Below are 24,928 nucleotides of genomic sequence, written 5' to 3'. Positions count from 1 at the left end.
GCCTCCTTACAATACTGGATTGCTTTTCAATTGCCAGTAAAACAACAAATGGCAATATGAAATACATTTATTTTTATTATAATTTGAATCTATCAAAATCTGTCTGCACAGAGGGTGTTTTTTATTTTGATTAATTGATTATGAAAATATTATGTAATAATACAGTCATGGTCATTCATCAATCATTGCAGCATTACTCTGGAGCATAGAAGCCAGTGATAGTTTTGCCAATAAACTGCAGTATTTGGACATGGTAAATTTGTACAACACAATATACTGCAAGTAGCATGTTTGACATCCATCCCCTTCACAGCTGTAATACACAATGACATCTATCAGTAATATGAGCTACATCTGCTGTGATTCCCTGCTGAAGATAACAATGCAATACCATTTTTGAACAATACCCACATTGAATATATCAGGCCCGTAGTGTGGGTTTTGGTTGTTTTCATCTAAATGCAAATTATTAGTAAAAGCACTGACAAACTTTGTTGTGAGTGCAATCATCATAATCAAGGCTGAACAAATGTTTTTACAGCAGACTTTGTAAATCGATATTCTCTGCTAAATGTATGAGTATCAAGTTGTTTGGTTTAGCTGACCTGATCTTGAACTGCCCCATCTCATCACTGAATGAAGATCTACATCTGCACGAAGGTTACAACAAATAACACATACATATATCATGTTAGTGTTTATTTACACTGTACCCAGTGTTTGTAAAAGCCGATGGTTAAAGATTAACTAAACAAGGCAATGTTGGGATAGAGTTTCACAGTATGCAACACTATTTCATGTTTATCTTGCATTTACTCAATTTAGCAAATAGACACTGAAAAATAGATTTTGTCAAAATGTTGTCTACTTTGTTTCTTCTAGTGAGGGGAGCTTGTATGACTTTGCAGATCTGCTGCAGTGACTTCTACAGCTGCTAAAATCTCATAAACCAATTTGGATTGCAACTTTATACAGTAGTTTCTGTATAAAGTTGCAAACTAAAAAGAAAAAAACGTCCTGGGTAAAATCTACCGACACCCATCACTTTGACCTGTGAACTAAGATAACTGCCATATTGGGGTCATGTGACTTTCAACTTTTGGAATGATGAGTATCATTGTTCAAGACAAAATGACACTTTCGTGCCAATTATTTTAAGTGTCTTTATAACTGGTAACTATTCTATGATTCTGTCAATAAAGTGCCATTACGTGGTGTGCAGTAGAACCAAACCATCTCACTACCACATTGTGTTAACCTCGTGACATCGATGATACAAATCCTTTTCACAAATTAATGTTTACAAACCATTCAATCTGACAATTTTCCCCCCTGGCATGCCTTGTAGTTTTTTTAATTTAAAAAAATCCCATTTCTAGTTTTATCATAACTTTTATATATATATATGTGTGTGTGTGTGTTTCACAGGCAACGGGACAACAAAAAAACAAACAACCACAACAGATTGCATCCTAGTACCTCTTGTAGAACTATAGAACTGCTAAGTTTACACTCCACTCTATATTTATATATTTAAGAAATGAATGGATATTGTATTGTTTTTTCCATGGAACCAGTAGCAGTCTGTGGCAATGTGCCCCGTCCCTGTGTGCATTTGTGTGTTGCGTGCGTGTGTTAATGTTGGTGTATAGATTGGTACACGGGATATAAACGGGTCTGTGTTTCACGTGTATTTAAAAAGTGTAGATTTGTATTTAGGCACGAGGAGAGCACAAATCACTTCACGTGCTGGTTAAATGTAATATGTGAGCACGGGGTTGCACAGAATTAATTCACGTGCTGGGATTCAAGTGAATAATTAATTAGTAATTGAATCCCAGCACAACAGTATATATAGATGCACGTTTCATTCAGTCGGGGTTGGGTGTTTAGGGCGAAAGAACGGGAGAGAGAGAGAGAGAGAGAGAGAGAGAGGAGAGAGAGAGAGAGAGAGAGAGGAGAGAGAGAGAGAGAGAGAGAGAGAGAGAGAGAGAGAGAGAGGAGAGAGAGAGAGAGAGAGAGAGAGAGAGAGAGAGAGAGAGAGAGAGAGAGAGAGAGAGAGAGAGAGAGAGAGAGAGAGAGAGAGAGAGAGAGAGAGAGAAGAGAGAGAGAGAGAGAGAGAGGAGGTAAAAATAATAATAACAAGAATAATAAGTAGTGTTTCTCACCGGTGTTTGTTCGTCCCTGTTTGTTAGTGTCTGTCCGTTTTGTTTGTCTCTTTATTTTGGCTACCAGTGCCGTGCCCTGTGTTTTGTGTTCCAACCTTTTATTTTCTGTTCTGTTCTGTTTAATTATTAAATGCTGAGCGCAATCACGCGCCCAGCCTCACCAAAACCCCAAGTCTCTATTGTTTATTTCCTGCTTCTGGTCTGACGCCACCCACTCCGGCCGTCTTTGTGATACAGTCCCAGTCTGAGACTGATCATCGTTAAACAGTTTTGGTTGATGGCTGGTTTTATGGTTCAGACTGAATCATTGGACCATCTACAGGTTCATGTAATTGTCAAGTCTAGCCTCGTAGCCTAGAAAGGATGTACTCTGGATATTCTAATGTTCAGGTTGAACATATCTGACCAATCGAATTCTTTATATTGGTAAGTGCTCATCGTTAAATAAAGCTCTCCATGGATATGTTTATATTGTGTTTTGTACTACTCATCTACATTACCTTAAACAAAAGTTGACTTGATTCATGCAGAACTGTAAGTCCTGCAACATTGCAGTGAGTGAATGGTCTTTGTTACACAGCAGATGTGTTTTTAGTTTAAAGATGATATATATAAGAGGTTGGCACGGGTAGAATATCCTGAACCGGGTACCCGGTTCATTTTCGTGTAATGATTAAAAAAAACAAAAAACAAAAAAACAATCACATATACTAATGTTTTATGTGCATGATACATATTTAAATACTAGTACACATACATTTAGTCGATTTCAGATCTGTAGACTTAACCTGTGTAACCTTTTTCAGTACTGGAAACATCGAAATAATAAAAAATAATAATAAACATCTCCATTTGAATACAGTTATTAATGTTAACTGCGCATCATGCTGTGGGATTCTGTGCTACATATATTGGCCACATTGCACTGTTGTTGTTAACATAAGAACATAAGAAAGTTTACAAACGAGAGGAGGCCATTCAGCGCATCTTGCTCGTTTGGTTGTTAGTAGCTTATTGATCCCAGAATCTCATCAAGCAGCTTCTTGAAGGATCCCAGGGTGTCAGCTTCAACAACATTAATGGGGAGTTGGTTCCAGACCCTCACTATTCTCTGTGTAAAAAAATGCCCCATTATCTAATCTCCATTTGTGACCCCTGGTCCTTGTTTCTTTTTTCAGGTCAAAAAAGTCCCCTGGGTCGACATTGTCTATACAATGTAGCATTGGGTAATTTTACGGGTACCTGTGCCGACCTCTTATTTTATACGTATGTATGTATGTGTGTGTGTGTGTGTATATGTGTATATATATATATATATATATATATATAATATATATATATATATATATATATATATATATATATATATAATTTTAGCTCAGAGCCAGCTGCCCAACGTTTCTAATATCTAAATATCTAACTGTATTTGATTTAATTATTTAATTTATATTTAAATAGTAATTTAATTAAATTTAATATTAATTTAATTATTTACATATTTAAATATCTTTCTCAAGGGAGCATTCATTTGAATCAAAACATTGGAGGTATTTATAGGTTTTTGACAACTTATTATTTATATTCAAATCCATGATTTATTCTTGCATGATGTAATGGTGTTCTATACATTGTGACTTCATTTTTACTTGTATCTTTAAATATGTATTAATTCTAATTAACATTTAAGTTTCCATAACTGTGAGACTAAATAACATTATTAGTCAAGTCTCCTAAGGAGAGAAAATAAATTAAATGAAAAAGCAATACCTACTGCATCGGTGCTGTGCTGGATCGAGACATGTGCATCAGCATAAGCAAAATAAACCCCACAAAGGCAGACAGACCAACCCAGAATGCTATAACAATGGAGTCTGTTAATGACAAACATGGTAACAGTTAGTAATGTAGTTAGGGGTTATGAGTACACACCTCCCATGTGCCTGTTCATAGAGATGCTGTCTTCAGTTTAATGCAGATTCTTATTGCACAATGTGTAGTGTTGGAAGGTTTTTAAATTTGCTGACTTAATGTGCAGTGTGCATATTTACCTTTTCTGTATGCATAGTTTCTACTTTGAAAACAAACATTTAAAAAACATGTTTTTTTTTAAAAAAAAAAAAGATTCCTTTAATTATATATCCTCAGAAATACCCTTTTGCCATAATTAAAGCCTGTCCCAAAGTCCAAAAAGAGGTTTATCAATTCCTATTACTCAGTACTGATTTTACACATTTACTCTACTTCATGGAAAAAATGCATTATTAGTTTGCCTCTAAACAAAAGCAGGTTTACATTTAATTTATACTACATTTTACATTTAAAACCAGAATCATTAGACATACCATGAAAACAACTGACTGATATTGTGAGATTGTACTAAAGAAAAAAAGCAATATTCAAAGTAAACAGTACATTTATCTGATTCAACTAAAATCTATTAAAATAACATGGTATACATTTATGGGTATGATTATTAAATATGATATGTGTTAATCTAAGGAAGAATGTACTCACACTTATTAGCTTTAAGTTGTCTTTCATCCACCGCAACGGGATCCAAATAGTCATAGTAATATTCATAATCCCAGATATAGTTTGAGGAGTTTGTTACATTAGTCATTTCAGAACAGTACTGATAAAGTAACCATGTAAAGTAATGTGTCAAATTGTAAAAACTGTTAGCATAAAATAAACAGAAGAGATTTATTTTTTACTGGAGGCTTGCTACAAAAACCTAGAAAATAAACAATGAATCCAAGAAGAGGGGGTTGGTGCAGGGCTCACAAGGCCAAATTACGCAATAAATAATTATCCAGATTGACAACGTGCGGCGGTGCAACGTTTTCACAATTTAATTCTTCAGGAAAACAGTTGTGTCAAAATTGAACATCCTCTGTCCCAACTAGCATCATGAATGAGAAAAAACAGGCAATACTTGTCTAGTTTGCAACGAGATCGCGTGCTGCGCTTTGACAACATCGCTGTCATTCTTAAAATAAATTATACAAAATGTGCAATGCAAGTATGTCACGGCACTGGTTTATAACAAACTCGAAAATATCGTTCCACTTTGTGTCATTTTATAGTAATAAAGTGTGTAACTTTACGTCCTTGTTTTCACTGAAACTTGTGTTTTTATAGTAGATAAAGGCTTTAACGCTAACTGAAGTGCTCTGTTGTCAGCTTTCCATATCCCAGTTAAGCAAACATTTCACAGTTACATCTGTAACTACTGCTACATTAAACAAAATATCAGTGCAACATCATTTTTTAAATCGTTTTACAGTAGCAGCTAGGGACATTAGACTACCCTGAGATCACTGAAAACAAATTGTCTTTACAAAAATAATCAGCGGTAAGAACGCAGTTAAACTCTATTTTAGTGAGTCCATCCGAATGCATCTCACCAGATGTGATACATACTTGAAACCTCGAGTTAAGTTTGATACATTTCACCTGCTTTCCACACAAACTGACACTTTGTATCAAGCATAAACCAATGAACATAAACTGTTAAATATGCACCACATTCCTGTTGTCAATAGAAATACATTATGAAGCAAATTTTTAAATAACATGTTTACACGATAATCATGAATAAAATAAAATAAAACGGGGTGGCGTCTCGTTTCATCTTGGCAAATTTATCAACACCAGCCTGTATTTATTTGTAAGTCTAATGTCTTTGCTTGTCGGGTTAGCTCGCAATAACCAAAAGATCGCGCAGTCTCTCGTCCCCAGTAGCTGTACGCAGGTATGCTTTACCCTTTTCATGCACGAAAATAACCTTTCATTTGCCAAACTAATACCAACATTTGCATACGGCTAAAATCTGTTAGATAAATAAATCCATTTTATAATGTATAACATTGCTTAATCATTTCATTCCATATAAATGCATAATTAATCAGTAACATTTTAAAATGGTAATTATAGCTAACAGTGAATTTCAACCAGAGTGTATTTAATACTATAGCGATCCGTACATCTATCGAATTGTGTCTTGTGTACTGTACTGTACTGTACTGTAATTCCTATTGTATTGTGTCCCTTTCCCCACCTGTATTCCCTGCAGTTTCTAGTCGACTGTCTGTGTAAATGTAGCCTGCGCGTGGGGGTGCTTTCTGTGTCCCCCTGTAATTGGTTGTTGTTTGTCTGTGCCCATTGGTCCTGGTGTGTGGCTGAGGACCAATGGGATGTGTGTAAACTCCGGCACCTGATTAGAATAAAGGGGCGGGGCTACGTTAGAAAAGGGGGCTGCGCCGCCAATTATGTGTGTGTGTGTTCTGAAAGCTGGTTACTGTTACAAGATTGCAGTGAAAGAGACAGTGCAGTGGTCTCTGAGTAATTCGGGTCACGCAGGACTTATGAGTGGGACGTTTTGGTGCTGCATTGAACTGCTCTGTAAATAGTTGTATGCTGCGTTCACTTTCAGTATGTGTTGTGCATCTGTCTGTGTAGCTGCTGCAGCCTGGTTCCATCCAGGTGTGCTCTTTCCTGCCTGATGACTCTATATAAGCTGCAGCCTGTGTGCTGTTGAGGAGAGTGTGCTGAGCGAGTGGCAGCAAGTGTTGGAGAGCGAGAGTCGAGAGAACGAGCGTCTATCCATTTGTTACCTTCCTTTCAAAAACCAACAGCACTTTTAAGTGCCAGCCTAACCCGCAGCTGGAGGAATAAATGGCCCTTTTAGCGGCAAAGAAATCCTGTTGCAGTGTCTCTTTCTTCCCTGTGAACCCACAGCAATACATTCAATTAAAAAAGATGTAAAAGACCGAAAACAGCATAATGCACCTTGTATGTGTGCATAAAGACACTGACTACAAAACAGCATAATGTACCTTGTATGTGTGCATAAAGACACTGACTACAAAACAGCATAATGTACCTTGTATGTGTGCATAAAGACACTGACTACAAAACAGCATAATGTACCTTGTATGTGTGCATAAAGACACTGACTACAAAATAGCATAATGTACCTTGTATGTGTGCATAAAGACACTGACTACAAAACAGCATAATGTACCTTGTATGTGTGCATAAAAACACTGACTACAAAACAGCATTCGCCTTTAGCGAAACTCTAACATCAGCGGTTCAAATCGGACCGCGGAGGAGATAAAAAATAATATAAATAAAGCCTTACACACTTCCAGCGGAAGTATTTTAGGAAACCGCAGTGCACGTACCAGAAAATAACACTACACAAACACACGTAATGTTTTTTTAACTGGACGTCAGTTTTTACTGACTGGGTTCTTCCAGCCGTGCTCTCCTCCACGGGGCTAAGCCTTGCCGCATCCCCGCTGTCAAGTAGACCTCGCCGACTGTGTAGGCCCGCCCACCTCAGTGAGTCGGACCTTGTAAACAAACAGTGTGCTCTCCCCTATCTATCTATTCTACCGTGGTCTATTTGTTGTCTGCTTCAACTCGCCCACCATGGCTTCGGCCCTTGTGTCCCCCTGGTGCATGCTACACGCTGACCAGGTGTGTGACTGCGCGGTTAGGGTAGGCACAATTGCATAGCCCTTGGTATCTCAGTGCGCAAGGTGCTCATTGCATACGGCACACCTTGCCCAGCATTACAGCGTCAGTGCACAGACACAGAGCCGCATATTGCAAATAGTGCTCGGTACGCACGGTGCACACTACCCACTGCTACAGTGCTAGTGCAAGAGCGCACAGTGCTGCACAGTGCACGTAGTGCTATTGTACTCTGTGCGCACGGTGCTCAGTATACACGGTGCTTGGTGCCCACTGCTACGTGCACGAATGCACAGTGATGCACGGTATATGGTGCACATGGTGATTCGCCAATTGCGACAGCGTCAGTGCACAAGCGCACAGGAAGTTCTTCGGTAACCGGTGCGCATGGCGCTCGGTGCGCACGGCGCTTGGTACAGATGGTGCAGGTGGTGCTAGGTGTTGACCGCTACACTAGTGCATGGGCATACGTTGCTGCACGGTACGCATGGTGCACATGGTGCACGGTGTTTGGTGCCCTCCGCTACAGCGTTAGTGGGTGAACACAATCAGTGCTTGAGCGCCGTTGCAACCAGTGCAAGCAGTGTTTGGTGCACAGCTGATGCAGAACACCAAACCCATGACAAGCAAGTTGGGGTTCCACTCTTGCACAACCTGCAATGCAAATATCCCGCAGGATAAGCATACCCTGTGTGTGCGGTGCTTGAGGAAGAACCTGGCTTCGAGGTAGTCTCGGAAGCCAGTGCTCCCCCGTTGTAAAGCTCAGTTTCAGCACTAATGGGACACACTGCAGCCTTCCTGCATGTCCCCTGGACGCCAGTGGCAGAACCACGCCAGTCCGTCTTCTGGACGCAGGCAATGGCTCCTCACCCTCAAAAGATCCTGGCCTTCCCAGACTTCATGGAGGAGGTATGCTCCTCCTGGGATCGTCCAGCCTCAGGTCCTAGTGTGCTAAAACAGGCCGCACTGCTTGCCTCTCTAGAAGGCAGGTGTCCACGTTTCTCCCTCCCCGCGCTCCCACGTGGGGCAGGTCGAACCGTTGGCGACCTTCTCCAACGCAGACTGTCACTAGGACAGTTCCAGTCGCCACGGCTCCGCTGGGTGACCTAAGGCATCGGCTACAGGGTACATCAGCAGTGAACAACTGGGCCCACGCAGCAGGCAGAGGGAGCGCAGGACGTGGCCAGCCCACACACCAGCGTGCCAGGAGACGTTTCCAGGGCCAATGCCCTAGACAGCCACCCCAAACTGCCCTGCTACAACCTCAGCAGCCCAAGCAGGGCCCCTGAAGGCTGGCGGCCTCAGACCCCCACAACAGCTGCAGTACTGGCGCACTTGCACCTCTTACACCTGGGTGCTCACCACCGTGCAAAACGGTTACGCGCTTCAGTTCCGCTTGCAACCTCTTCCATTTCGAGGTATCATGAATACTTTCGTGACAGACGCTCTCCAGGCCTCAGTACTTCAGAAGGAAGTGGCCGTCTTGCTGTGCAAGCGAGCCATTCGTCTCATAGACCCCACCTCCGACGGAGGGGGGTACTACTCGAGGTATTTTCTGGTGTCCAGAAAAGATGGCGGCTTTCACCCCATCCTAGACCTGAGGCTCCTCAACGGGTTCCTAAAAGAAAGGAGGTTCCAGATGCTGACTCATTGTCACATTCTCCAGTCTGTTGGGCTGGACGACTGGTTCACCACCGTGGACTTAAGGGACGCGTACTTTCACGTTCCCATTCGTCCAGAGCACAGGAAGTATCTCCGCTTCTCTTTTCAGGGAAGCGTTTACAAGTTTGCTGTGCTGCCATTCGGCCTCTCCCTAGCTCTTCGTACGTTTGTTTGGTGACGCAGAGCTCGCCCTCGTGGCCCTCTCCAAATGAGCTTCTTTCACCTGGGGCTGGAAAGCCTCACAGATGCTACAGGCCATGTCCCTCTCGAGGGCCAAGGTGGCATGTTGAATGCCCAAGCACCGCACACAGAAGGTATGCTTGTCCTCTTGCAGGATATTGGGCCTGGTGTTTTGCAGGGGTCGTGCACTAAACACCACTTGCACTGCACTCAAGCACTGGCTAAGTGCGAACGCTGTGCGCTCACCCACTTGCGCTGTAGCAGTGGGTAGCTAACACCGCGCACTGAGTACCGTGGGCACCTTGTGCACCGTGTACTGTGCAGCACCGTATGCCCATGCACTAGTGTAGTACCAAGCATCGTGTGCACTGTGCGTGCTGAGCCCCATGCACACTAAGTACCGTGCAGCACCGTGAGCTGTTGTGCTAGGTCTGAGGCAGTGGCCAAGCACCGTGCGTCCCGAGCACCGTGCGTCTGGAGTGCCATGCGCACTGAGTACCGTGCAGCACCGTGCGTTCCCGCACTAGCATTGTAGCAGTGGGTACAGTGCGCCCCGAGCGGCGTGCGCACAGAAGACCGTGCACTATGTGCACCGTGCGTTCCCGCACTAGCATTATAGCAGTGGGTACCAAGCACCGTGTGCACTGCGTGCACCGTGCGTACCAAGCACTGTGTGCACCGAGTACCGAGAGCACTATGTGCACCGTGTACCGTGCAGTGCTGTGACTCTGCATTGATGCTGAGGTGCTGGGCACTTGTGCATCGAGATACCTAAGTATCAAGGGCTATGCATGCGCCACGGTACCGAAGCACTGGGCGGGCCGCTATGCAAATGTGCCTACCCTAACCGCACAGTCATACACATCTGGTCAGCAAGTAGCATGCACCAGGGGGACACAAGGCCGAAGCCGCTGTGGGTGAGTTGAAGCAGACAGCAAAAACATGGTAAAAAGATAGTATAGGGAAGAGCACACTGTTTGTTTACAAGGCCTGACTCACCGAGGTGGGCGGGCCTACGGAGTCGGCAGGGTCTACTCGACAGCGGGGATGTGGCAAGGCCTGGCCCCGTGGAGGAGAGCGCAGCTGGAAGAGTCACTCTAAAGCGGGGATACGGCAAGGCCTAGCCCCTTGGAGGAACTATGTACTCTCAGAAAGGATAGACAACCACTCGTGGATGACTGGACAGGCAGTCACTCACACATGACAGACAGACAGAAAGAGCGGCCTACCACGCAGGCGAGGAGGCCGCTGAAAGACAGAAAGGCAAAAAGGCTCAGTCTTTTTCAAAGTCGTTGATTCCTGGAAAGCGACGAGACAGTTTTCAGCACGAATGCAATCAACTCGATTCGACTCAAGCTCTTTTCTATCAACGCGCTCAGCTCAACACAGAGGTCTTACCATACCATTCAGAAGGAAAAAGAGAAATGGCTTCCTTTGGATGGGAGTTTTATCCCCTCGGTGGGCGGGACCGAGTGCATCATCCCAGGAAGGGGCCTACCGGCAGCTCTGGTATAGAGAGCTCAGCAAAACCTACCCATTGGGCAGGCATATCCCATACGTAATGTCATTGGTGGTCGTCTTCGAATTGAAAGGGAACCGTAATTACATTTAAGATTTAATAAGAAAGATTTAATGAGAAATATATATTACAAAAGCACAACTGCTACACATTTATTTTAAAAAAAGTAATGTTAAACAAATGCAGTAGGTCCAGGAAAAAAAACATGCATTCAGAATGTGGTGTAAAATTAAATTGTCCAGAAGTGTAAAAACAAATTTAAAAAACAATTGTGATTGTACAGTTCCGAAATTGGTGACGAATAAAAAATAACAGCGTTTGTGTGATTCGTAATGTTATTGGATGCAGCTCCAGAACAAAGACAGGGTGGGACGTGGTACACTAACTATACAGGACGACGTCGAAAGCAATAGAAAAAGAAAATCGAAACATGCACGATAAAAAATAACTAAACCACCAGACAGTATTTACCCGCAAGATGCTTTCGAAACAAGACACATTTGGCTGGAAAACCGCCAATCTGGCAGCAATGAGTAGCCTATAAAAGTCGCTGCATTACCTATTAAATGTTACCTCAAGCTCAATGAACAAACACGTGAATTTGTATCATTTTTGTTTAAGAAATCTATATTTTGTTGGCGTTCCGGTACTTTTCGATTTACTACTGCGTGTAAGTATTTCATTTCAATTTAGTGTTTGATCAAAATTGTAGTTACTACGCCCAGCAATTGCCACAATAATCAGATAATGTGTTTGTGAAGTGACAGAGAACCACGTTTGAGCGTATTTGATCCTCTGACGTCAAAACGTCTGCTGTATCCTATGATACAGTGTTGGGCTGCTTATTGCAATGTCGGAGTCCAAATAAAACCGTATTTTAATCAAAATATTATGTATTTCCTAGAAAATCGTAACGAAAAAAATACTGAATAATAGAAAAAAACGGATATAATTAGTAAAAATCGACGTCCAGTTAAAATCCTGTATGTTTCGGTAACATTCGGATTAAAACGGAAACGCGGAACACTAAACACGAGCAAGACCGCTGTTAGCCACTAGATGTCAGTAGTCATAGGTCTTCTGGCGTGTTTTGAGGTTATCCGCAATCGTTTCTGGAAAACTGCCGAGTGCAAAAATGTAATCCAACAGATTTGTAAATAAAAAAATAAATAACTCGAATAACATATTAAATTTAAACAACGTTATCATACAGCATTGTGTTTTAAGTTCTATGACTCACCTGTAGAACTCCTCTGTTGTATCCTGGGACACTATCACCCTTCATTTAAATATGCTTTATTTTGCTCTTATCTGCCCCCTATTTTACTGCATTTAATCCTGTACCTCAGAATATTGTAATCTGCCAAGTGTTTAATCTGTAGTATTTTGTACTTAATCATATCCTGATGTAACTATCACTATTTAATCATATCCTGATGTAACTTTCACTATTATCTGCTGTATTATTGAATTGTGGTTTGTCACACTTGAGAATTATTGTATTTCTTGTTCTTATTGTATGATTTATATTGTAACACTTGAATGTATTTGTATTTGCTTGCGATTGTAAGTCGCCCTGGATAAGGGCGTCTGCTAAGAAATAAATAATAATAATAATAATAATAATAATAATAATAATAATAATAATAATAATAATAATAATAATAATGACTCCCCTAATGGAAGACTTAAATGTTAATATATTTGTGTAGTAGCTTGTTATCTAAAACTATGGCGGAAGGCTGTGTGGATGAGCAGATGTTTGTTGAAGAAGACAGGACGTTTGTGTGTCAGCAGAGGACGATGAAGACTACATTCCACCAGCAGTCTTCCTCTGCTGTCAGTGCAAACTGACACTTGGGGACTCCTTTTCACGGATGAGGAGTGAAGGTGAAGTGGGCCTGATACTGCTGAAAAGTTGGTTTGCGGTCTTGTACGTTATTTGTTTGTGGGCTGGAGAATAATCATTTGTATTGCATTGATGCCAACAAATGTACCATTGATAAAAGGGATGTATATAATTTTGTTCCACGTATGTGTTAGTATCCGACATATTCAGTCCCCCCGCCCCCCCCCCCCCCCAAAAAAAATGCTAAAAATTGTTTTAGACACGGACAGATGTATAGTAAAGGGTAAATTGCCAGCAGTTGTAAACTTGTGTAATTATGAATGTGATTGGCTGGAAGTAGTAATATATTGGCATGCTATATCAGGTTGTGTTATATATATATATATATATATATATATATATATATATATATATATCTGAAATGGAACATAAAGCAATTTTGGTTTAAAACAACTGATTAACAGATTCCCAACATCATTTTTTTTTTAAAATCTTTACCAATCATGTGTGACATATGGGATCTAATGGTATTGAGAGTGTTCTTTTCTAATTTAATAAAGTTTTACCTAATTTGTAAATTCAAGTATACTAGTAATCAATCTGAATCTCTAATTTTATATAATTACATATGAAGATGAGGCAGATTGTGCTCCAGTTAATACCAAGGTTTGAACATATAAGGCCATCCAATATCTGTTTTCTAGTTTGTCTTGTGATATGAGGTAAATGACTCTTCAATTGGTAATAGATTAAAAAGGAATTATAGCTGTTTTAGTGTTAGTCACACCATTTATGAGTTTTTTTTTTGTATGTCACTGTTAATTATGTATGTGTTAAGATAACGAATATTCTTTTGATAACACCGTGTAACAATTTTTTATTTTTTGGGGGGTTCCTGGGTAGTAAGTGTTATTTCCTAATTGCTTATGCCTCAAAAGTATAGAAAATTATTCCCCACAAACTTTGCTTTTGTGACCAGGACAGTGATATTTTGAAATTTACCTATTTTCTAGAACATTCCAGATAGATTCAGTGCTGAGTAAACTTGAAGTAACTTCTAGAACTTTCTAGAACTTTCCAGTAATATAAATAGTAGTATAAATACAGGGGCCTTAAGCCCACCAGTTCAGTTTAGTTCCAGCTGCCTAAGTGGATACCTATCTGCATTTTTCTGAGATGGCATCAAGGTCATAGGAGACTTCAAAATGGTGGCATTCCTGATGGGTCTCCAAGGCGGTTTTACCAAGTTTCCCTGCTATCTTTGCCTTTGTGACAGCAGGGACACCAAGGCGCACTACCACAGGCGGGACTGGCCACAGCGGACCGAGTTCAATGTGGGGAGGAACAACGTCAAGTGGGAGCCACTGGTGGACCCCCGGAAGGTGCTGATGCCACCACTGCACATCAAATTGGGCCTTATGAAACCATTTGTCAGAGCTCTAGATAAGGAGTCGGCAGCCCTCAAGTACCTTCAAGACTTCTTCCCTAAGCTGTCTGAGGCAAAGGTCAAAGCCCCCGTCTTCGTCGGACCACAGATAAAGAAGATCCTGGAGTGCAATGAATTCCCCAAGAAGCTCACTAGTAAGGAGAAAGCGTCTTGGAACAGCTTTGTCGCAGTGGTTCGGGGCTTCCTGGGCAATCACAAGGCCGAAAACTATGTGGAACTGGTTGAGACTCTGGTGAAGAACTACGGCACAATGGGCTGTAGGATGTCCCTCAAAGTCCATATCCTTGATGCTCATCTTGATAAATTCAAGGAGAACATGGGAGTGTACTCGGAGGAGCAAGGCGAGTGCTTCCACCAGGATATACTGGACTTTGAACGCCGCTACCAAGGACAGTATAACGAGAACATGATGGGAGACTACATTTGGGGGCTGATTCGTGAAAGTGATTTACAGTATAATCGTAAATCTCGAAAAACTACTCACGTCTAAATCTTTTGTAGTCATTTTTGTGTTACTTTAGTATAAATACATGTTAATTTGGATTCATATGTTGTTTTTTCTGACTTTGTGAACAAAAAGACATTGGAAATAGATACATTTCAAAATAACACTGTCCTGGTCACAAAAGCAAAGTTTGTGGGGAATAATAGCCATTTTCCATACTTTTGAGGCATAAGCAATTAGGAAATAGCACTTACTACCCAGGAACAAAAATTGTGTTACATAGTGATCATGTTTGTGTGTTAATAATATTGTATCTTTAAGATTTCAGTAAATTATTTAACTATTTAAACCATTTAAACAGGAAAACAATTTAACTAATTTGAATGTGATTAAAAGTTACCAATGAAGAGTTGTATAAATCCTCCTGAGACCCAGCCAATCAATACGTTTACATGGCAAAGCGTGTTCCGAAAACAGATTTTTTTAAAACAACATTTTTCTGTGTTAACATGATTAACGATAGAAAATCTAATTAGAATTCAACTGTATACATGGATTTAAGTGTTCGGAAAACGCAGGATATTTTTCGCATGCAAAGTACTGTAGTAGCCTGATTTGAAAACCGGACATTTCTGCGATAGAACAGAGACCAATCCAATAACTCAAATGCTTTATCGAAGTGTCAGGTCTTAAATTCAAAGATTACTATCCTATACCTCTATTCAGATTCCCCACAATGTGCAATCAGCCTTTCCAACTGGTCATCCTGTTCTATATTATCAGTTTCTTGTGCAGACATTATTTTAAATTCTCACATCATTTTAAAGCTGGAAAGCATTTGCTGCTTCAGTATGGGCTATTAATAAGTACATACAGACTTTAACAAGTGTATTACTTTATCCCTAACCAGACAAATGGATGCATGCAGACTGACTACAAATTATTATTATTTTCTCTTTTTTTCTAAAACCACGTGCAGGAATGAAGGTCAAAGTTTGGAATATCGGAGTAAGTTTTCCGAAGTGTGTTTACATGATATACATTTTGTTAGTTTTCGGAATATAATCGGAAAGTTCTAGGTGTTTTCCGAAAACACCTAGAAATTTCTGTATATTCCGATACATTTTCCGAAAAACTGTGTTTACGTGACTTTTGATATCGAAATTAGGCTAGTTTTCAGAAAACTTAATTTTCGGAATTCTCATGCTCATGTAAACGCACTGATTAACTTTTGTCCTCTGTAGTAGACAATCAGTTTTTAAGTGTTGCAAAAAGCTGGTTAATCCTACACACTTAATTCCTACTGGGCCCTTTTGTGGACATCCTGGGCTTTGCAATGACATCATATTTTTGCATTTCTGACGTGTACAACCTCCTCTTCCTGTGTGTACAAAATGGCGACGGTGTCAATAAGCACGTTTTATGGAAGGAAAAAAGGTACGTTTAAAATAATTTATTTTCAAACTTTGTTTTTATACTGAATATTATTACATCTCAGGAAGTAATCACTCAGTGTTTAGAGCAGTTTACATAGATTTCACATAAAATACAAGTCATTTTATAAATGTCATTTGTAGTGGACATAAGGACAGGATTTCTTTTATGCGAATCAAAATGTTTTGCAGGAGGCAGGGCACTGACTGCAGAGGAGATTTTAAACAGAATAATAGACGGCAATTCAGATGTAGATCTGTCTGATGAGGATGATGCTGAGGCAGAAGAGGAGGCAGAGTTCAGGTGAAGAAGCAGGAGAGTCGGGATAAGACGGATAATGACAGAGTAGAGCGTCGTCTACTGTAGGCCAAAAGTGACACGTATGTTTTAGTTTTTGTTTTATTGTGTGTTTTATTTGTCATTTGTTCTCAGATGTTTTTTAATGTAATAATTATTACATAACTAAAAAATGTGAAAATATGTTTTAAATTTAATTAATAAGCATCCCATAATACATTGTCTGAAGTCTCTGAAGCAGGACAACACATTCATTTTTTGTCTGAATATGGGTTGTAATTACTATATTTAAATTAGATTTTCTAATTGATTTTATTTATTATTTTCTCCATCACAATAGATTCAAACCTATCCTACTACAGCCCCTTGATTTCCATGACACCTCCTTATCAAGAGCAGACTGGAGTCCAATTCAATATTTCGGACAGTACATTGATAGTAAAGTGTTTGAGGACATTGCAAGTTACTCAAACTAACGTGAAATTCAAGTTTCAGGAAGATCTTTGAATACATCACAAGAAGAAATGAAGATCTTCTTTGGCATTGCAGTATACATGGCATGCCTTGCATATCCGCAGATCAAAATGTACTGGGCCAAAGATACAAGAGTACCAATAATATATAATGCAATGTCCAGAGATAGGTATTTCAAGTTAAGGAGGTCACTGAAAGTTATCAATGACCTTGATGTGCAAGAGGAAGCAAAGTCAGACCTGTTATGGAAAGTCAGGCCACTTCTAGACAGTGTGCGACAAGGCTGCCTCCGCCAACAGGCAGATGCAAAGCTCTCCATTGATGAACAAATGGTTCCGTTCACAGGCCGCTGTACCTTCAAGCAGTTTGTGCCAAACAAGCCAAGCCCAACAGGATTGAAGATATTTGCCCTTGCATCACCAGTTGGTCTTGTATTAGAATTTGAGGTGTATCAGGGAAAGAATACCTTCATTGACACAGGATTAGAAACTGGAGCATCAGCAGTCCTGCGTCTGGCTGAACGTGTTCCCAGAGGTGCTCAGCTCTTTTTTGACAGATACTTTACATCTGTCAAACTTTTGGATGCATTGCTTGAGAAGGGCATAGCAGCAAGTGGGACAATAATGAAGTCCAGAATCCCAAAAGAATGTCGGTTGATTGATGACAAAATTTTGAAACAACGCGGAAGAGGAGCAACAGAGATGATGACCAGAAGAACCCCTGAAATTGCTGTCACAAAGTGGTATGACAACAAGCCTGTGCTCATGGCCTCCACAGCATATGGGATAGAGGACTACTGTACAAGATGGTCCAGTAAAGAGAAGAGGCACATCCAGGTAGCACGATCGGCTGTCATCAATGAATACAACAGCAGCATGGGTGGAGTGGATATGTGCAAACGCATGCTGAGTTTCTACAGGATGGCAAGTAGGACCAGGAAATTGACTGTGTGGGTCATCTTCCACTGCTTCGACTTGGCAGTAACCAACTCCTGGATTCAGTACAAGTCAGACAGCATTGCATTGGAACGTCGTGCCAAAAACACCAAACAATACTTGGAATTCAAGCCACTGCTAGCTCAAGAGCTGATTGCACAGGCACAGTCTGTGCCTCAGGTGATGGTGTAATCACAGATTCCAGTGATGATGATTATGAGCTACAGCGCAAAAAATGGGTGCCGCAACCAGACCAATTCCTGAGAAAATGAGGAGCTCTGCATTTGCCAGAGATGATGCCCGACAAACATGCAGCAAGATGCCGAAGAAAAGGCTGTGATAGGAAAACCTACGTGATGTGCACTAAATGCAAAATGTTCCTTTGTGTTGCCAAAAAAGGGGAATTGTTTCAAGGAATACCACATCCAAAACGCATAAAACAAAGCAGAAGATTTCTCATTGTGACTAATTGTTAAGCTAGTCGCATTTGTTCTACAATGCGAGTCCCAATGTCCACTATAGTGCACATGTAATTAAAGATAAATAAAAATAATGAATTTACATTGTTTTGTTGGTTGTATGTTTATTTCACCCCAAATACAAAGAAAATATTCTTGATAATATTCACTACCTGATGAAAACTAAAAGTTGAAACGCGATGTAGACCAGAAATGTTTTTAAAAATCAGAAATGTTTTTAAAAATTATATATATTTTTTTAAGTTTGTTCAATAAAATGAATTGAATCTTGGAAAATTTGAGTAGTATGGATCCATGAGAAAAACCACAAGGGGTGCGACCAAGTTCTCTGCAGTCCTGAAGGATAAAGGTTTGTTGGAATATTCCTGGCTGGTTGACATAAATTGAGAGAGATAATCACTTTCTTTATAGACATTACCTTATATTTGTCAGCACCTTTGTGAAGATTTAAGCATTGCAGTGCACAAAAGGTTTTTAGTTTTGTTTAGTGTGTGTGTGTGTGTGTGTGTGTGTGTGTGTATAATATATATATATATATATATATATATATATATATATATATATATATATATATAAATATATATATATATATATATATATATATATATATATATATATATATATATATATTAGTACCAGTCAAAAGTTTGCGTACACTTGCTGGAAACTAGGTTTTTTTCAAAATTGATAATTGATGTTTTACGTCGTATACATTTCTGTAAATACTTGGAAATGAAAGCACATGTTACAATATACAAAACAAAACATAAGGAGTATCAAAATCTTGGATTCCTCAAAATAGCCACCCTTTGCCTTAATAACAGCCTCACAAACACGAGGCATTCGGTTAACAAGTTTCAGCAGGAAATCACCCGACATGTCTTCCCAGCTCTTCTGCAGCAATTCCCAGAGATGTAGGGCACTTGTGGGTAGCTTTGCTTTGACTCTTCTGTCCAGTTCGTCCCATAGAAGTTCTGTGGGATTGAGGTCTGGAAACTGGGCAGGCCAGGTCATTAGATTGAGTTGTCCTTCACTTTCCTTCTTCGCCAGATAGTTCTTGCACAACTTTGAGGTGTGTTTCGGGTCATTATCTTGCTGAAGAATTAAGGACTGCCCAACTAGCCGTAATCCTGGTGGAATGGCATGCCTCTGAAGTATGCTATGATAGCCATGCTGGTTGAGCTTGCCATGGACTTGGTAAAGATCGCCAACTCTGTCACTAGCAAAGGAACCCCAGACCACGACACTGCCTCCTCCATGCTTGACAGTGGGAACCACACATGCAGAACTCATGCGCTCACCCTCTCTGCGTCTTACAATACTCTGCGGTTGGACCCATATATTTCAAATTTTGACTCATCGGTCCATAAGACCGACTTCCACTCCTCAAACATCCAGTTTCTGTGTTTTTTGGCCCTCTTATTCTGCACTCTTAACAATGGTTTCTTTGCAGCAATTCTTCCAGTTAGGCCAGCTTCACGCAATCTCCTCTGAACAGTTGATGTTGAAACATCTGTACTTCTAGCATTTAGCTGAGCTTGTATTTCAGGGGCAGTTAATCGCCGGTTTCGCAGACTTGTGACACGAATGTTCTCTGATTCTGAGGTCACCCTTGGCCTGCCTGACCTTGTTCGGTCCTCATGAGTGCCAGTTTCTTCAAATCGTTTGATGGTCTTGGTCACAGCAGTTACAGACACTTGCAAAGTTCTTGCGATTTGTCTTAAAGATTGACCTTCATTTCTTAAAGTAATTACAGACTTTAAGTCTTTTTTCTTTGCTAACTGAGCGTATTTTGCCATTTTCTGCTCCCTTACATTCAGGAATGACAAACTTGTGCCTATGCTACCTATATTTATAGTAATCATGGACCCTCACCTGTTAACAATAATTGGACAAAAGGTTAATTAGGTAACATGCTAGTTAACTCGGAGAACATCTAACAAAGACACTTTTATACTTTTCAGACACTTTTCAGAGTCTTCCACATGCCTTTTTGCAAATTCCAAGCAGGCAGGATTTTACATGGGCTTTTTTCAGAAATGACTTCCATCTTGCCACTCTTCCATACAGGCCAGCTTTGTGGAGTACCTGAGCTATTGTTGACACATGGATAGTTTCTTCCATCTCTGCCATGGAACACTGTAGGTCTTTCAGAGTTGTCATTGGCCTCTTGCTGACTTCTCTGACCAATGCCCTTCTTACCCGGCTGCTCAGTTTGGGAGGACGGCCTGCTCTAGGCAGATTCTGGGTGGTGCCGTATGCCTTCCACTTCTTAATGATCGACTTGACTGTGCTCCAAGGGATATTAAATGCCTTTGAAATCTTTTTATACCCCTCCCCTGATCTGTGCCTTTCCACAACTTTTGTCCTGGAGTTGTTTTGAAAGCTCCTTGGTCTTTGTGGTAGTATCTTTTGTTTTGAATACACTACCCAACTGTGGGACCTTACAGAGACGGGTGTATTTAATCTGAAATCATGTGAACCACTTTTATTGCACACAGATGGACTCCATTTAACTTATTGTATGAATTCTGAAGGCAATTGGTTGCACCTGAGCTTATTTAGGAGTGTCATAGCAAAGGGGGTGAATACTTTTTCAGGTTTTTATTTTTAATAGATTTGTTTTTTTGCCCCCTCCCCCCCCCCCCCCCCCCCCATTTTTTTCACACATTGAAAGTGTTGGGTAGGTTGTGTAGATCAAAGGGGAAAAATCCCATTTAAATGCATCAAGATTTCAGGTTGTAACACAACAAACTGTGAAAACGTCCAAGGGGGGGGGGGGGGGGGGTGAATACTTACTATAGGCACTGTGAATGTATGTATATATAATATTGTGCATAACATCAACAGGCAATGGTTTGTTACCCAAAATTGTTCTGCATTCTGAGGTAATGTAATTGTTAGGGCTGGGACGATGGATCCATACATCGAATCGGTCCAATAACCATCGATGGATCAAAACAAAATGAATACGGTGAAACCACATGTTGTTTCATTAATCCATTTTATAAGGACGAAATTAAATTATATAAAACTGTACTCTAGTTCCCCGCCTTTGCTTTCTATTTCTTTCAAAACCCCGCCCCCCACACACATCTACGTCCAAACATTTTCTAGGATCAGCCTGGAAACTCAGTTAAAAGTGTGAACAGAACAACCCAGTGAAATACCAGTATAGCTGCTACAGGAGTAAAGCTTTCTTGGTTAAATTATTAACAATGCTGTCTGACGTTTGGAAGTTTTTTTATAGAGAACAAAATGGAAAGGTAAAATGCAGCATTTGTGAAACTTTGCTGAGCTTCTCTGGCAATACCACAAACCTGCGGGACCATTTAGTGAGGCTCCTTCCAACAAAATATGACATTGTGAGTACTAAAAAACAAAAGGAACTACCTACAGTGGCATGGTATTTTGGAAAGAAAATCAAGCCAAAAAGTGCCCGAGCAAAATAAATAACAGACCTGATAGTGGATGTTGATACATCGTGTAGGGAGCTGCATTTAAAAATGTGATACGCCCTGTCGAAACATTTGCAGAGCAATGCCTTTATTTACGCATGTAAATGGTCATACTGGGGCACTTTTTTAATGGCGTGGCAAGTGTGCGCTGTGCAGGGCACAATATAAACCTATGGATTCAGAACAGTTTGAAGGATGTTCAAGCCGTACACACATTAGTGGCAACAGCAAGAAGACTGGTTGCACATTTTTAAAAAAGCGAGCTGGCAACGAGTGCTTTAAATAGTAAACAAACAGAAATGCTGAACACAGAAAATGCACCACTAAAATTAATACAGGATATGCAAACAAGATGGAACACAGTATATTATATGTTTTGAACGTCTGTTGAGTTGAAGTGGCCAGTAATTGCAGTTTTGTCAAACTTGATTTGACAAAAAAGTCTGATGCCGCACCTTTAGATCTAACTACTGAGCAGTGGAAGCTAATGGCTGAGGTACACCCTCTACAGCCATTTGAATTAGCTACAGTACTGTTAAGCCCAGAGAAAAACACAGCTAGTTCCATGTACCCAGTTGCAACAGGGATGAAATACAGACTGAGCGAAGTTCCCGTTGAAGCTTGTGAAGGGGACACAACACCTGCTTTGCTAAGTCCAAATGCACAAAGTTTGCGAGAAACTACTGTGTAATTTATCAAATCGATATCGTTTACATCAACTGAAAGACCCAGGCGATGAAGTTATGCCACTGCTTTTTGCATCATTCCTTGATCCCCGATCTCGCAATTTGGATTTCTTGTCTGAAAAGGCCAAAGCCCGCGTGTCTGAAGCACTGTCTTCCAAACTAGTGAGGCTGGTGGAGGAAAACCTCGAAAATGACGGAAATCATGCCTGTACAAGTGAGTGCAGCACAGAGGACTTACCCGTTAAAAAGAAAACGAAGACCGAACAAGCAATGGAATTGTTACTTCGTGGATGGCAACAAACACACGCTACTTCCAAGGAAACCTTAATCTAACAAGAGATGATGATTTATGCTTCTGAAACTCCATTAAACATCAGCAAAGATCCCCTGATTGGTGGAAAAATAACCAGACACGCTTTCCCAACCTAGCAGCCTTGGCAAAGAGCATGTTAAGTATCCCAGCAACAACAGTCCCGAGCGAGCGTGTGTTCAGCAAAGCAGGGATGCTTGTGAACAAACTCCGTTCTTCTTTGAAAATGGAGAATGTGGACGCCATAATATTTCTGAATAAAAACAGAAAATAAGCTCTGGAGAGAGCAGAGACTTTGTAACGTTGGACCTGTAAATAGTTATTCTTCTGTTCCCCGTTTGGAGTTTTTTTTTCTCCTCTAATCCGGTTGCTGTCAAGACATCTTAAGGTAAGACAGTACTATTTGTAATGTTTTATTAACTTTTTGTGGGGAACCTCGTCGACAGTGTTACTAGACATAAATAATTAGAAATGTGTAGTTTTAAGTTCAACTGGAGAAACGTTTACTTTTCGTGATTAGATTTGATTAAAATATGTACTTATTATTTACGCGTTTCTTTTGTGTTATGAAAAAACGATGCATCGGGTCTTTATGAAAACGTTGCATCGATAGTAAAAAAAATAAACACTGTCGTCCTAGACCTAATTTACATGCCCTACACTGACACCAGGCCACTTTGAGTTTTCTGCTTTGAACTATGCAACCTCTAGCACCCACCCCGATTTCGTGTGCCCAGTACGCCACCAAAGAATGAGATACTCGGGCATAAGTATACACATTCTGAATCTGCACAAAATAAGGATTTTAGAAATAGGTAACATAACATCTCGTTACCACATGGAATTCTGTACTTTGACTGGTAAATTAGACCTTTATCTTGCCTGGTGTATCAGGTACAAAGTGGTGTGTTTCCCTGGAGCCGGTGATGGCTAGGGCGTCGTCCTACATGGCGTTAAGGAGAAGGTGGTTCTCTTCAACCTGTTCTTGAGAGACGAACATGACCTGCACACTGGTTACGTTTCCTTTCAGCCATTCATACAGCTGGTGAGGGGGAAGAATGATGTTGCCTTGAAGACTAGCTTGTGCTGCTCTTGCCTTAATAGTACCTCCCACACCATCACACAGACTTTTTCCGTGTGATGTGCGGTAATACCGAAGTCTTGCTGATGAAAGCTAACGTTGGCGAAGTTTTTGCGTTTCTTGTACTGCCTAGCAGCTCCGTCACTGAAGTAATGTATATGTTTCAAGTTGGGGACCTCCCGCTTGATCAAAGGAATTACCTCCTTCTGAAATTCATACACTGTCGACATGGAGTGTTGAATTTCATTACTCATCACTGCATACTTGTCCCAATAAAATCCTTGGGCAGCGTCTTGGATCACAAAACTGAGCAGACAGATGGCATGGTCCTCTTTCAGATCTTCTTTCAGGCACCTCAGGAAGTTTTTAAAATGCACCTAATTGAGGTTTTGGTAGTTTCAAATGTGTCACTGTAACAAAGAAATCTAAGTTCCACATGCAAGTTCATAACTAGGGGTCGACTTTTCACGGGTATGTTATGGAAAAAAATTAGGATTTTGCGGACATTTTAAACATTAAATAAACCTCAGTAGACAATATTTCAGAGCACTATAAAAGCCTAAAAAAAAAAACAGTGGTACTTGCTTCCTTACTAAAACAGAGTGCTGTCATTTCTTAAAGGCAAGCATGCATCATCCCACAGCAGTTGCTGCCGACATTCTCTGTCTGGTGTAGACTTGCCCATACATAGAGACTGCACATTCTGCACCCACTGATTTGGTTGGAAGTGTAAGGCAAAGCTTTGCCAAGTTATACAGATGTGGAAATCGATTAGAAACAGTCCCAAAACTCGGTTACCCAAGGGCATCCGGCATACTTTAATAAAGGCAATATATGCAGCACGTTCATTGTCATGTTATTTGTCCCATTCAATCATTTTTTTTATTAGTACCGAGTCAAAAGACTGCCTATTCGGGTTTAAAATTCTAACTGTGTTTAAAAAGTAAGCAGCAAGTTGTTTGAAGCGAGGTGGTTGTGCTAGATCGTACCTGTAGTACTGATTTAACTTGGCTACAATCG

The 24,928-nt window shown here is 40.5% G+C and overlaps 1 long non-coding RNA gene across 1 annotated transcript in view; it reads left to right on the top strand.

Annotated features, from left to right (window-relative positions):
• The first annotated feature begins 2,107 nt into the window (after window positions 1–2,107).
• The window catches only part of LOC131737897 (uncharacterized), a 31,706-nt gene continuing 8,885 nt past the window's right edge, over window positions 2,108–24,928 (top strand). The window contains exon 1 of the long non-coding RNA XR_009329462.1: window positions 2,108–2,594. This is a non-coding gene — a long non-coding RNA (uncharacterized LOC131737897). The remainder of the gene's footprint in view (window positions 2,595–24,928) is intronic.

The sequence above is a fragment of the Acipenser ruthenus genome, chromosome 9, assembly GCF_902713425.1.
Source record: "Acipenser ruthenus chromosome 9, fAciRut3.2 maternal haplotype, whole genome shotgun sequence".
NCBI classification, from domain to species: domain Eukaryota; kingdom Metazoa; phylum Chordata; class Actinopteri; order Acipenseriformes; family Acipenseridae; genus Acipenser; species Acipenser ruthenus.
The sequence above is the reverse complement of the archived record's forward strand: the minus strand, read 5'-3'. Positions and strand labels throughout refer to the sequence as shown.